The 15,836-nt window shown below is 39.0% G+C and overlaps 1 protein-coding gene across 1 annotated transcript in view; it reads right to left on the bottom strand.

Moving 5' to 3' along the window:
* lrmda (leucine rich melanocyte differentiation associated) overlaps positions 1-15,836 on the bottom strand; it is a 283,091-nt gene that overhangs the window by 181,343 nt on the left and 85,912 nt on the right. The gene's annotated exons all lie outside the window — the stretch shown is intronic.

Raw genomic sequence — 15,836 nt, 5'->3', positions numbered from 1 at the left:
CCATTTGTGTGCAATTATCCCATATTTTTCCTAATTGAACACTTAAAGATGAAACATTTGCTCATGTCCTCATGAGACAGACTCAGACTGTTGAGTATTAGCTGTGACTCCAGCCCTCCGTGGAGAATTTCCCCTTTGTGCTCCATTCTGCGGCCCAAACGTGTACCGTGACCTGTCATTTACAGCTAGCACTCAACATCTCCGGGGTTATTCTAAACTGAAAGCTTCATCAATCAAATGTGTGACTTATGAACCCTAAATAGAGTCTTAATAATATATGGAAGAGGCTTGTAATTTCCTTTCTCTATCCACAAGTGCTGTCTTTCAGTGTAATGGTTCTGGGGTTAGACCAGCTTTTCAGAGCATTCTCAAGAAACGCATTGAGAAGTTTGATTTGCTACATAACATCAAGTTCCCCGTTGAAAATGCTACCCTACTCAGTTGGACTGTGTTGTTTTAGCCACGCAAAACTAGTAAGGTTTAATGTGCTACCATGCTAACATCAGCTTATGCATACAGATTTGTGCCCATATTTCATAAAGTTTGGTCCAAGCTAGCAATAGCAGCTATGAATATATATGTATATGTATGTCAGCTGGCAAATTATATGAATCAGGCCAATGTAAAATGACCAGTATGAGGTAACACCTAGGCTGGGAAATCAAATCAGTGAGAAAGCCTAGCAATACAACTACTATAATCACAGAAACCATTCTCTAAAAAACATTAGAGTTGATTAGAATAGGGAACTGTACATTTATGTTACCTTCTTATAAAATACATTCATCCAGTGCAGACTTCAGGATCGCTCTAAATCAGAGAGGTATTTATGAGATAAGACTTTTTGTGGCTGGCGAAAATGAACCTAACACGTGCTTAACATCATTATGTAGTGATTTATGATTGCCTGTTATAAATATGTTCACTGTGTGCTGTGAAATGTTGGCATTAATGAGCTACGTGTATCCCCTCTCAACAGTAAAACACATTCTTTGTTAACCACGACTGAATCATCATTAAATTTAACAGGTTTTCCGAAGTGCATTAGCTTCAGTGGCAGCGCTGCATGAGGGAGCTAAAACCACTTACTTTTAAACATGGCTGTTTAAGAGTATTTTAAGCCCATACTAAAGCACGCACATATATGAATTTTTCATACAGTATGTGTGCCTTTTTAATAACATTCTTGGCACTGTTTTGTTAAATTTTTACTAAAGGAAAAATTATGTCTTAGTCTCTTAGTTCTCAGAGATTGTTCTTACGTACAGTACAGTTTATAAAAAGTTAATGAGTTTTAGCACAGTTCTACCAGATGAACCAAGGCTTTTACCATTTCTTACCATCTCCAATGTCTGCTTCCTCGAAAAACAAACCGGACTACCTCAGACTTGAGCTAACTACACATCAGAAGGGGAGTTCAAAGGTGTCACGCAATAAAGCCAAACCTGGGGAAATGATCGGGTGTTAGGCTAAAAGCTAACCCTGCTGACAGACGCCAAAACGACACTAAGAGGACACTGAGAGGACACAGAGGGGACCAGCCTGGTATCCTAAAGTCCTAAAGATAGATAGACCCTAGATGCCTCGCAATCAATCAACCTGTGTCATTTCATTACCTCAACCTAAATTTAAGTTAACATTGTGTACACTGTTGATGTATTTCCAAGGGATGAATCATGTTTTACAGAGCTGATTCATATTCTTTAAAAGATATAAATAACATTCCCATCATATCCCCATTGAGACTGTACATTTTCAATGTATATTAGAAACTTACATGAAACAACAATGTGAAAAATGCTATTTGCATTAAAAAACACCAGACAAAGCCATGCTCTCAATGTTACACAAAGACACTAAGACACACACACCATCACACACACACACATTCCTCATGGCATGAAGGGAAATGTCTGCCAATCATTTTGAACAAGAGGGTAGTCATACCATCTTATCAGTGTCAATCAATGCGCCGAGCAGCCAGCAGCTCCCATAATTCCCTGCATGGCTGCTATCAGCCCAGTTTCAGTTCAAAAGCAGGAGCCCGGACTGCACATCACATCACACACAAAAAAAGCACCCTGGGTGATAAAGGTACTTATAACCCTACATATATTTATGGATACCATTAAAAACAAAACCGCTATAAAGAAAATAGCTGACTGTGGAGTAAAAAGCCCGAAGGACCCAATTTCCTCCTGAAGCACCTGATGGACACAGTGACAAGCAGATTGCTTTCCAGCACCAATTTTTGGAGCATGTGAAAAATGGGGCCGCATGCTGGTATGTGGTCCAAGATGACTCATAAATCTTCCTTTATCTCCTCTGTGGTGTTAGCAGAAAAGGATGAGTTGCTTTTTTTCCATCTCATTCACATGTCTATCTGTCTGTTATCCGTGCCCTTGAGCAAAGATTACTGATGCCCTGCCTTTGATATATGACACATCGCACAGTGCAGCTTTTCATCCAGTGAATTAACCCAGAAAAAAAAATGCAAACCTGACTGCCATCAGCTCCCAGCTTTTTTCGCTTTTCTTTTGTGCTCCTGAACCCCCTCTTCGCCCACCTCCCCCTCCTTCAACCTAATATTGAGCAGACAGGGCAGAGAGCATTATGGGTACCCAAGTTTGGTGGCAAATTGTTTATCTGACCTCTGCACGTCTCTGCATTTTATAATCTACTATGTGTCGTCCCTGTGTCATCCTCACAACAAATTGAGCCTGTCAGTCCTAGGCTGGCTTTCTCTCTCTCTCTCTCTCTCTCTCTCTCTCTCTCTCTCTTTTTTTATTTATTATTATTTATTTTCCGAGGGACAAGACAGAGAGGGTGGTGCAATGAATGTAAAGGAAGGTTGTAATGTAGTATAAACGTACGTTAATGAAATAAATACCCACTTTACATACATACATATTGATTCCATACTGGTATTTTATATTTGACATTTCAAGTGTTAATGCCTTTGCACACCACATATGATTACCATTATCATACCACTATAACGGCCAATGAGAATCAGTTTTAAAGCAGTGTTTTTTTTTATTTACCAAACTCACATAGATCTCTAACAGCAGCATCACAATGATGTAGCAATTGACTGCATATAACCATGATTTCACTTAGACTAATTTCAAAATAACAAATGGCACTGGCCACTTCATTACGTATAAAGAGTGTATAAAATGATACATTAGCCAATTACTAGAATGGCTCCTTACCCGGCCTAAGAGAGAAATATTATTTCTCCCTCAGAACATGACTTCATTAACCCACTTCTAATCCCTATTTATATTTAGAGGCTTAAATGAGACTAAACAAATTGCATCTGGATGAAGCTAACTATATGTGTATTAATATAAGGGTATAAGGCAATACAATGATCCACAAATCATTATCAAAGTTAAAGAAGGCGTCATAAATAAAATATTAGGCCACTAGGGAAGTGCAGTAACCCATTACCATAATGGAACCACTCATGATCTATTTCATTAACATGCAGTCTTCAACCCAAATAAATGTATTCTTTGCCCTGTGAGAGCAAATCCATTTACAAGACAGAAAATACTAATATGCTTTATCCTGCAGTACACGTGCAATGCATCAGTATCACAAGGTGCTCTGAAGAAAGAGAAAGAAGAAAAAGAAACCAAGATTTAATCAAGAAAGAATCCTGACAGCGGTGATTTAGTCTCACATATAAAACATATAGGGATGAATTCGATCATATGAATTATATTTGTACAAATAGACAGAAAATTGAAAAACAAAGGAATTGATTAAACTACTTCAGGTGGGTGTAGCACCTCATGGCAAAAGGCCATGGCACTGTCAGTTATAACTGTGTATATAACTATAATGCCTAGGGCACTGCTTTGTCCCACCTTCACTCTTAAAAATAAAGCTAAAGTTTGTGGACACGCCTTCTAACAAATACATTAAGCTACTTTAAGTTGCACCATATTGCTTACACAGATGCAGATGCACACATACAGCTTGGCTAGTCCCTGTAGAGAAGTACTGCCATTAGAATAGGACTCTCTTACCTATTGGCATCATGTATAATGCCAGGTGTGGGCTAGAGGGGTATAAAGCCCCCTTTGAGCTGTGGAGTAGTGGAACTGCATGCTCTGGAGTCTAATACTTTTGGGATTAGTTTGGGGGGCTGAGGATGAGGTGCGGTGGTGATCATCCCACATCTTGACCTTATTAAGGCCCTTGTTAGCAAACTCTAGTGAAAAGCATTCTCCGGACAGTAGATACAGTTAGGATACTCTTTTTTAATACCCTTGATTTCAGAAGAAACAATGAATGGGCAGTGTGTCCCAATCCTGTATAGTGTATGTGAGTGCATAGAACCAAAAGTGGTTCTTCTATGGCATTAATAAAAAAAAAAAAAAATTGTAGCACCTTTATTTCTAAGTGCATTGATGTGAAAGTGTCAAAAATCTGGTAATATCTGGCAATCTAGTACGAAACCTTCACGGTTTGCAGTGAGTAAAAAAGGGTTGAGATGAACCCGGGGCTTGGTGTCACGTTCAACAAGTTCAGCAAAAGGCAGGGTTCCTGACTAACTTTCATCTTGGTTTTACGACGTTTAGACACTCAAGCTCAGAATAATACTTTGGCATGTGCACATGACAGCGTTATGGTTACAATAACAGCCAAATGCGTGAGAAACAGATGTGCGAGAGGCTTTCACAGGCAAGAAATCATTCTGTATAGTATGCAGAAAGTAATGCAGCGTTTGTAAGGGCAAAATCAACCCTGTCACTGCTGTCACTGTGTTAACACTGAAACTTTTGATGTTAAAATAAATCACTTTATACTTTTTATATCACAATAACTTTGTGACATATACTTTATATTACATTAATGTAGTCCTGCTTATTTCTCTGATCAAAGTCATTATACTTTGTCTGGCTCAATATTACAACAGATTTTTAATATGCTTTTCTGAACATATCACTGATACTATCAGTACTAAAATAACACTGACCAACTGCACATTTCATTATGAAGAGAGCCCAATTAGTGCTTGTTAACCATATTTACTGCAGCGTAGTTAAATAATGTGGAATAAAGATCATTTTTTGTAGTAATTTGTTATTTATAGTACCTGTAAATAGTAAATGTGACCAGACATAGACTAACAGTCTGCTTACACCAAAGGGTCAGTTCTCACTGGTCAGAAGCTTGGCCTTGATTAGGTCAGAAGCTCAGCCCTTTTGTCCAAGACTTGTTTACAATTTGTAATCTGAAATGTAAAAATCCCCTAGAGCAGGTTAGGCGTGCCAACCTTTTAACGGATGCCAAAGTAAGCTGTCATAGTGAGGTATTCAGTTTAAAGCAATCCACCATTGGAAGGCAGAAAATCCAGGGTTAGCTTGAAGTAAGCCTAAAGTTAGCAGGTTGAGCAACAAATCCTGTCCTGGTTCACTAAAATCCAAAATACAAACAAGGTTACAATAGCAAATCATGTAAAATGCATGTTTATATGCATTTAAAACTAGACAAATAATGTGTGAAAATAATAATAATGTGTTTTTGATGCTAATGGTCATCATATTCAACCGCAAATTTTCTGCCGAACTCATTCACTGAATTTAACATTTCAGGTTGTAATGAAGTTGGCAAAAAGTACACGGTATATGTTACTGGTTTGGCAAACATTTTCATATACTATACTGTATCAACATTGCTGCTGACACTGCACAGCTTTCCATACACTGATGTTTTGAAACAGTACAGTATCTGTATGCCTGTATATGTCTGTATGTGGGCCCTCACTTCAACTATTCACTCTCATAAGTATATAAGTAATTCACATATCCCAGTAGTTACTAAATAATTATTCCTAACTGTTGCCCTATGATTAATGTCTGAATAATGAGTCTGCAGTTCGAAAAGTTGATGATTATGACTGTTTATGGCTTCTTTCATTTGTACAGTAGTATAAACAGTTATGGTGCATACTTAGGCCACCCCTAATATCTGGGTGCTCAAAAAAGCCTGAACTTTCCTTGTTCAAAAGACAAACCTGATGACCTCCAAATTCCCAAATTACAACTTGACAAGCACCATTACATTAAACAATGATTCTGTAATATTATATTTCTTGTGTGACAGCGCTTTGGACGACCCTCTGTAAAAGTTTGCAGATATAACCTTTCGTCTGGCCGGCCATCGCTTTCCCAAATCAATTCACCATCAGCGTCTGTACAACTGGCAACTCAACAACTTATTACATTTGTTATATTGAGCTCCATCTGGCCGGGGTCATTTGCCTTTTTAATTTAGTTGTCTTCTGCTCTCTAATTTGTCTCGCATTTACAAATGGTGTCGACCGCTGCACCAAGCTGTAGCCCGTCAGCTGTGGGAAATATATTTTCATACAAATATGCCAGCGGTCTGTGGCCATAAATTTGCAGAGCGGCGTTATTAATAGATAGTAACAGATGTTTACTGATTGTTGATTACCAGTCATGTTGACCAGAGAAATCTGTTCATAAATGGAACGGAATTTATGGCGCACCAGAACACAGCTCTCTCTCCTTGGCAGGACGGAGCACAGTGCCAACTCTCCGTGTCGCGGAACAGCGAGACAAAGTCGCCCAGTTTTCCCTCGGAGGTACAGCAGCATATGTTCCTGCTGCTGAGAATGGCACACACATGCAGAGGACAGCGCGCCACGGATTCATGGCACTGCTTATGGCTTATTTGTGTCCTGCTCTCAGAGCACAAGAGGAAGCAACTGTTTGGCCACTGACACCTCGTACGGCAAAACAAATAGTTGGGGAGTTATGGCACGCCACTTGTCACTCAACATCAATGACTGCAGGCTGTGCTGCAATTAATCTTTCAGTAAGTAGGATGGCAGGTTTTCACTGCTGAGTGGGACTATTCGCATAGGTCACAACGTGCTCGGGCTCCGTGCTGGACAAGGACATTATCATACATTCTGGAGAAGGTAGAGTCACCTACACGCAAAGATCACCTGTTCCGTCACTCCATCAGCCCCGCATTGTCACTTGAAGATGGAAATCATAGCTGTCACATAGGCGACTCATGTGATGACCTTAATCTCAAGTTCACTCCGACAGGTAATAAATAAGCTCTGCAATATGAGCAACTCCGGCCAAGTTATATTAATGTGGTAAAATGATAGCACGCCGCTAGAGGCCGGAGTCCTTCAGCCAAATGATTTGCTGGGTTCACAGTTATGAGTTTAACAAGATACACCCCTAATCTTTCCAAACCGAGAGGCCTCTTTCAAACACAGGGACAAACACATATACGAAAAAACGTGCACTGCACATAAAAGGTCCAAATAGTAGTGTTGAATCAGACAGCCTCTTGAGAGAGCAATCATATCTGTGCACAAAAGTCTTATTTACAGCCTGAGCAAAGAGACCGAGAGGGCACCGGACAACAACTTGCAAACACTGACAAGTTATAAAACTTTAAGTGAGCTGTAAATAGCACTGTCATTCCATCCCCCAGTGTTATATTACAGGGACACCTTTATCCGCCCCATGCTAAATCTTTATTCCTCCCCAAAAGGCGGTGAGAGACACAACAAATAAATTACAGCATATGACTAGTTAATCAAATGCACAAGGTGTCTTGCACAGGGGCATGACATAAACATTGACAAGTTCTCTTTATTTTTTGGGTGGAGGGCTGGCGGTGCTATTTGGTATTGTTTTCCTATTGCTGTTAGGTTTATGTCAGGCCCTGGGAACAGTTTGTATCCTCCAATAAATTTTTACAGTTGCTTCACCTGCCTGATATCCTTCAGCCATTTCCTTCAGAAGCTGTCAAACACGCCAACTATAATATATGGCCCTTCCAATGAGAACAGCTGTAGCCATTCTATCTGCTGCCTCTTGTACCCTGTCCTGCATGAAATAATACATCAAGATTAATTGATTTCCTGTCACTCTCAGAGAAAAGAAAATTAATTTTCATGTATCTTTTCCCCTAACCCAGCATATGAATTTTGTACATGGCAAGTAATTTAAGTTTTTTAATTATTCATGAGAGCAAAAAACATGATGAAGTGGGCTGCTGATCGCCTCAAGGCCGCCGTTCGGGCCTCGCATCTGCACCCAGACAACAGCAGCACACCCTAATGCTTGTATTAATATTATATGTATGTACATGCATCTTAGTTCAACAGCTATTTCTCTCAGCACGACCTGGGAGTAGAGGTCAGCAGGCAGCAGTTTGACTAATGTGGCTGCTGTGCTTTGGTTGTAGGCAAATGCACACAGTGGAGAAGGTTTGAAGAAAAAAAAAAAAAGAGTAAAAAACATATTCAAAGCACTTTGCTGTAAAATCCTTCTGCTCATCAATGCACTACTTAAATTTGTGTCAATGATGCTTGGTATTAATCATCATGAACCAAGACAATTTGCAGAGGCAATAAGCCATGACTTGGAAGGCATTAATTAAAGTGAACAATTGCCACTGAAATCAATTTGCAAAACAAAACGAAAAAATAAAAATGCTAATGCTAAAATGCTAATATCACAACTAAAGCCAAGATCAGAACAACAGCAGGGCATTATGAAGAACACTATAGGAAAAAACAGGTATGTATAATAATGCAGGCCCATGCCAAGTAGATTTTTTGAACGACACAGCATGCAGAAGGATGATTGAGAAGCTCTCAGGAGCGCTTTAGTAAAATACCATCCGTTGCATAAGCGAGCAGTTTGAAAGTGCAGGGCCGAGAGGAGGAGGATGCCATCTCCCTGCTGCCACAGCCCTCAGAAGACCTGTCAGCGCGGCCAGCCGGAGATTGATGCGCAAGCCGTGCACTGTTCCTCCGCATTACATGTGACATGACAACCATGATGAATGAGAGCCAATTATATTCAGGAATAGGCTGTTTTTTTCTAATACATTGCCACCAATCACCAGCATGAGGTCTGCCATGGAGGGGGCTGCCTTAAGAAAATACACCCCACGAAAACTTGCTCAAGTTCAGGAACGTGTAACCTAGACCAGTCTGGAGCCTGTGTGGTAAGATTAGAAATGAGAAAATGCCAAGGGTGCAGCGAGTCCATGTGGAGAGAATCACACATTGATAAGCAATTCTCAGAACTGCGACTGAAAACTACTTTTGACCATACACCCCCCCTACCCCCCCAGTTTTGTCAGGGACTGCGGTTAGCATAAAGCTAATTACAGAGTGTGAGCGGTGTGTATTTTAATCTTCTTAATGTTGTGAGTGTGGGACTAGTTAAATTGGTCTGTCTGGCGAGAGGCTCTAATTACTGTAAGAGAGCCTAATTAGCATTTAGTGGAACACCAAAACAACTGCGGCAAAAATTGCACTAATTCTCCAATAAACAGTGTTCACAGTGTGCAATCAAGCTGCTTTGCAATACAATGAGAATTAATAGCATCACACCACAATGCTAAATCCTACCAACTCCTGCTGAGAGCGTTAAATCATTTTTCACTGCACACAGATTGTTCCCATCAACAGCAATTCCCAGGAATCCTAATAAGAATCTCCCTCATTAATTTCATACAGTCTAAATTATGTGCAATTTCAAAATATGCTTCAGCAAATAATTAGGCAGATGACCCCAAGGATATGAGTAAAGTGGTTCTGTCATGCTTTAACAAACGAGAGCTTTGAACAGGCATTCAAGAGAGTCTGTCATTTGAAAGCCTTATTCAGCTGCACCATTCTCCGACATTACATGTGATAATAGCGTAGACTTGATCTAGCACTTAGTTAAAGTAGAATTTATAGGCTTCTTCTCTTGTGTTTGCATATCTGCATTAGCCTCAATAGCAGCTGCCCTGTGTTCTGCACAGGCATCTGGACGTGATCCAGTTTAAGTGGAAACTGATTAGTTCTGGACTACAGTATTAAAAAAAAGAAAAGCCTGACCGGAAATGCTTAGAGGTCCTTTCACATATTCGGCTCTCTGAGTAAATCAAAGCTGCTTCAGAATTAGTTCTCTGGAGCCACAAGGCTAATGTAGCTAATGTGTAATGATCGCATCTAACCAATAGGTATCATGCAAACTTGTCCTAAATCGCACTAAACTGACAGATCTCAGACAGACATGCTTACATGGTCTCTCTAACAATGCTAGAAGAACATTAAGCAGATGTTTTGAATGTTACAATTTTGTTTTTTAGAACATTCAGTGCTTTTGTTCATTCTTACAACTGAATATTGACTTTTCACATTTGTTTGGCATATTTTAAAACATAAGGCAAGTCTATCAGTGTAAATTCAGAGATTATATTAATTCTATAAAGTATTATGACACATTTGTTAAATATTATTTATCAGTGTGAAATCAGTGCAATTATTTATCAGTCATATCAATGTTTTTATTGTATTTTCTTTATTGTATTTTTAGTATTGGGGAAGTTACTTCAGATGTTTCCTTAATGCTAGTTTTTGACTAACTGGGAATGTTGTGTTAGAAACATTCTTATAAGGTTGTGATGCAAATCATTATTGCGTCACACATTTTCAGAATGTTCCTGAAACTTTACTTTTGTAACGTTACAGGCTAAACTTCCTGGAACCTTTTAAAAACACTGTTGAACGTTCCTATAACATCCTCTGCTAGATGTAGATGGGAAAGGATTGTCAAACCAGCTGTGGTAAACTCTTATGTTTAAAGTCTTTAGCTATAACTGTTTTTTGGAAACATTTGGAAATAGTGTACAATCATCTGAATGTTTAACTGGAACATGGTCAACTGTGACGTCATTCCCAGCTCTTTCAACTTCCGAGGTAAATGGAACGCAGCATAACTCTTAAATAGTTTGGGTATTGCTGATTGTATGAGCTTCTAGTACTTTAGCTACAATTGTACTTTAGCTACAATCTTCAGTGCTAAACTTCAGAAGCAAAATTTAAGCACTAAACGAAACATCAGAAACATTTAAGGAAGGAATGTGGAAACGTGATTTTTTAAATTGTCTAACACTCACCGAAAGGACCACACATTAGTGTTATTAGCGTGCCACTGAGCCTTCTTTGCTTAAAAACTTATTACACTGCTAGGCCACATTACAACATCTACAGTATAAGACAAATCTATATGCACTTTCCCAGGGTTAAATTATTAAAAATCCAAAAGACCTGCTCTTAAGTTGTGATATCATCCAAGAGTACCATCTTCATGGTTAGATATAGGGAAACGTCATGTATAATTATTACTCAAACATTATTTACAGAACCTGAATGGAAGGGTTCCACTTGACATAATAAGAGGAAGCCTACCAGAAACTCTAAAGTACAGAGGAATGTACTATATGGACAGGCGATGTCTCTGCATGAAGGTCAGAGATCAGCATAATCAATTACACTCCTTCTCCAACCGCCTGTAGTACCAGAGCACAAACCCGGAGAAGAAAACAAGTTGACATCTTACAGCTTTTGACACGTGCAGATTAATGGATAGATGTGGGAGAAAATATAGACCTCATTTGCTTCTTCAACACATGGCATTTATTGCACTCTACTGATAGATTATTTACTTTCATTGTCATCTGGAGTTAATGTTCCTTGTCTTAGTAACAAAAACAGTTTAGAAAGGCAACTTCCACACGTCAAACTCTGCAGTTTCCCAGACTCGTCTCTGCTATCTATCTCTATTGAAACACTCTCTATTTATTTTGGAAACTTAAACAACTGCTGTTATGTCCGCCCAGGGTTGGCATAGAGCAGAGAAGCAGATTCATCATTATAATACTCGGCATGAGGAGGGAGCGAGAGGTAAAAACTGCTCTGGTATAACAGATATGATTTAAGCCCAAAGGAGATAACAGGAATTTTAGACGTCAAAGGCTGAAGTAAATTCCCTTTATGTAAATATGCTGGGAAGGTTAATGCTTGCAGGCATTCCATGAACTATGGAGGAGTCTGCCAGAGAGTGAGAGACTCCAGCTGTATTCGTGAGATCTAAAGGAGAACTGTGGATAAAAACCATGTTTTTGCCTCCGTATTCTGCTTCTGTGATACGTTCCTGCTTGACGACGTGACTGCGACCTGAACTACTGATCTGTGCTTCAATTTGCAGAATCTGAACATGGTGCTCCAATGAGCATTTGTTGTTAAACAGCCTCAAATGAGTAAATAAATATATTCAAGTATATGCTACCTGCACTGACTGAGCAGAAGGACCTTGGGGGTACTGAACTATGCAGTAATCCCTCTCCATGCTGGAGGCCTTGAGTGGCCTGGATGATTGCTGTACAATATATATGAAGCAATGTAACCGAGGGCACTGGTGTGAATAACATTCACTTCGCTAGAAGAGTTGTAATCGTGGACGTTTATGATTCCCCACTATCTCCAGAGAATCGCATAAAAACCGGCCCGGCGCAGAATCCAGCACTTGGCAGGAAGGTAAGAAATGGATGGCAGTGGAGAGATGGTGCTGTTCCAATACAATTCTCACCATCTCAAACCATCCAAGTACGCTCTTACTGTGGAGACACAAAAAATGTTTAGACTTACTCTTATTGGATTGATCAACCAAGGCAGGTTTTAAATTTATACTTTGGTACATATCGCCTTTACGCACTGAAACTACAAGAACATGTCTAACTACTGCTAACCCGAAGTGAAAGCGAGTAGATCTTAAGCAGCATAATGCAAATGGAAATAAATTCAGACCTGTCCATGTGACTGTGGTTCATATTGTTCTCTTCAAACTTAATCTAATGTTTCTTAAAAGCCACATTTGAAGCCAGAGTTGCATGCTTTGCATCAAATCACATCAGCGCACAGCTTTCCTGGTGGGTTCCACACCATCACACAGAGCACTAGTAGCAACCAAATATGTTAAATATTGTTTTGTTAAGATGCCAAAATTACTGTAGCCAGACATTAAGTAAGATTTATCTCACTTAAAGTGGTCTGAAGTAATTGTGCAATGATTACAGTGTGCCGTTTACATCACGACTGTCGGGAGCTATTAGTGTTCCTTTGCAAAGTTACCCATGTAGCTCGGGAGCAAAACCATGAACATAAGCAAAATTTGATTTCAAAGCATGGTAGACTGTCCACAGTTGGTGCAAGAACAAATGTAGCGGCCCCACGTTATATGGAGTGTCTCTAATAACTGTGTTGTCACAGATTAATAACCCAGGCAATGTCTGGATGACTACTGGTGATCTATTCACCAGTTACAGATGGATTACAGAAATAGGCCTGGGCTTAGACTGTGTACGATAAATTGTCCCAGAAATAATTGCGATAAACAATATTAATGTAATTTTAAGATCATTTTATGCCACTGATATAATGTTATGATATAAATGATATAAATAGTAAAAAAAAAAAAAAAAAAACAACAACAAAAAACACAATTACACACTTTTAAAGAGCAATGAACTTTTACTTAAGAACATCCAGGCATTAACTAAAGTTTAGATATCCTAATTTAAAAAGGTATAATAAAATTAAAAAACACAAATAAAAAAAAATAAGCTCTCAGCTAATTTACATTAATGAGTTCTCCTTACTAAGCAAACACAATGGGTGATATTAATGTCCGAAAAATTTATAAAATTATACATGTCTACACATTGTATAATAAATTGATAAAGCAATTATCCTGACAGGCCTAAACATAAGTACTATTTATGTATATACACACGTCTATCAACATTTTTTGACTTGTGTAATTACACAAATGTATCTCCACAGCTGTAACTACATTTAACTACAACTACAACTACATCTCTTATTGTGATTATACATATATAATAGGATGAGGCTATATGTAACAGTAACAGCTATTTAAATGCACTGGTGTGATTAAAAGAGTCAAAACTGAAGTGGATTCACATCTGCAATTACATAAGCTGTCCTTACTGCTACAATGCAACGCTCACAGTGGTAACATTGTTATTACAAGCTTGTTAACATGTAACTACACATTTACTACATATACTTAAGATAAAGTGGGACCAATTCAGCAAATCAGGTTTCTGTTGAACGTACTGCATCATGAAATATGGCCACAAGGACAGCAATCGGGTACTGCAGCACAAAGAAATGTATTTCAGTTTCTGAAGGTTTGTCAAAACCAACAGTCATCAGACTCATTTGTCTTCCATTTGGTCTGCGTGTCTGAAGAGGAGGAAAAGAACTGTAGCTTTAATGGACAGTAAAAGTTACAGGGCCTCTCAGTATACTTGACTTCAAGCCTGATTGTACTCAGGAGTCCTGTAAAACGTCAAAGCATTTCTCATGGACACTCTCCATACCCTCACATATCATAAACACACTCTGTCACCCTGAGCCTCCGCATGTCCCTGCATAAACTATCTTGACACTCTCTTTCTTGTTCTCTCGCTCCCTCTCTCTCACTGGAGGTATAGAAGTGCCTTTGCATAATATGTACGTGTACGTGTGTGTGCGCGCCTGTGTGTGTGTGTTTATCATGTTTTTATCAGCCCCACATTTTGTCATAAATCAAAGGGATATAGTCTGACAAACAATCCAATATCCAAGGTTAAGAAAACACGCAGAAAATAAATCACCCCAGTGTCATGTTCAATTTTTACAACAGCATTAAGCTGCAATAACCATAACAGGAGCTAAATTGATATAAGAACACTATACAATCTACTGCGCTCCTGGCAGAGGAACATACACCTGCAGAGAGAAACACACCAGACAAATATCATATTCCCCTAATGTTCCACTGCTGCCATGCCATATGACTGCATTTTACACTTCACACAGCTTATTCACACCGATGCGGCTTCTGGAACTATCTCTGTGTAAACAAACATCTGCACCTGCAAGAGCCTCACAGGTACAATCCATATGCTTCATTAGGGATGCTAACACTTTAGGCTTGGAGCTGGGTTAAATCATTATCTGCGACTTTCTGGTAGCTGAAAATGTAGTTATACACACTTCTGCAGCACTTCAACTCTACTGATGTGACACAAGCTGACCCAATGGCATTGGCTGGGCCTCCAACTCTTCTGTAAACACCTAAATAACCATTGCTTTTTAAGCACATTTTTTGCATCTAGAATGCAACAGCATGTGAGCTGTGCTCAATGATGTGACAAAAAGACTTTTCCCTCTAAACAGTCTTGTTAAGTCTATGTTGTTAGTTTTGCATTCATCTTTAAGCCATAATAGCAGCCATAACATTATATTAGCACTAGCTGCCTAATACTGAGTATGTCCCAGTTGAGTTAAGTTATGGAGGTGGGGCCTGTCGCCAGTTCACTGCTTTTAGGAGGTACTGACCACTTCATACCAGAAAAACCACAAGACCTGCCTGATGTTTTACCCTCCAGTGGTCTAATCATCCCAATTTGTGCCTGGTAAAAGTGTCTCAGATTCTTATGTTTGCCTATTTGTCCTGCTTTTAACACATCACCTTGAAGAACTGACTGTTCACCTGCTGCCTAATATATCCACCCCTTGACAGGTGCTTAGGTAGATGAAGATAATATATATATATTTTTTTAACTTCACATGTCAGTGGTGCTAATATTATGGCATATTTGAATACAACGTCAGTCTCACCTTTTGCCCCCAAAATAAACAAACAAGACTGACAAACCAAGTGACTATACATTTGCATTTAACACAGCGCAGAATAAGTCATTTCACTAGCACCAAGATATTTAATAACACACATCCTGTTACATGTTAGAACATGTGTATATAGAATAAACACACACAAAAAAACATTATAACAAAAAGCAGAGGTTTAATGTATGTCACTGTGGCCATTTAACCAGTTCCAAATCCTTCCTCAGGGAGTCCAGCATGTATTATTTATTTATTTATTTATATTACATATTTACTTTAGCTC

This window comes from Salminus brasiliensis, chromosome 4 (genome assembly GCF_030463535.1).
Source record: "Salminus brasiliensis chromosome 4, fSalBra1.hap2, whole genome shotgun sequence".
NCBI lineage: Eukaryota > Metazoa > Chordata > Actinopteri > Characiformes > Bryconidae > Salminus > Salminus brasiliensis.
This window is presented reverse-complemented; position numbering and strand designations above follow the sequence as displayed.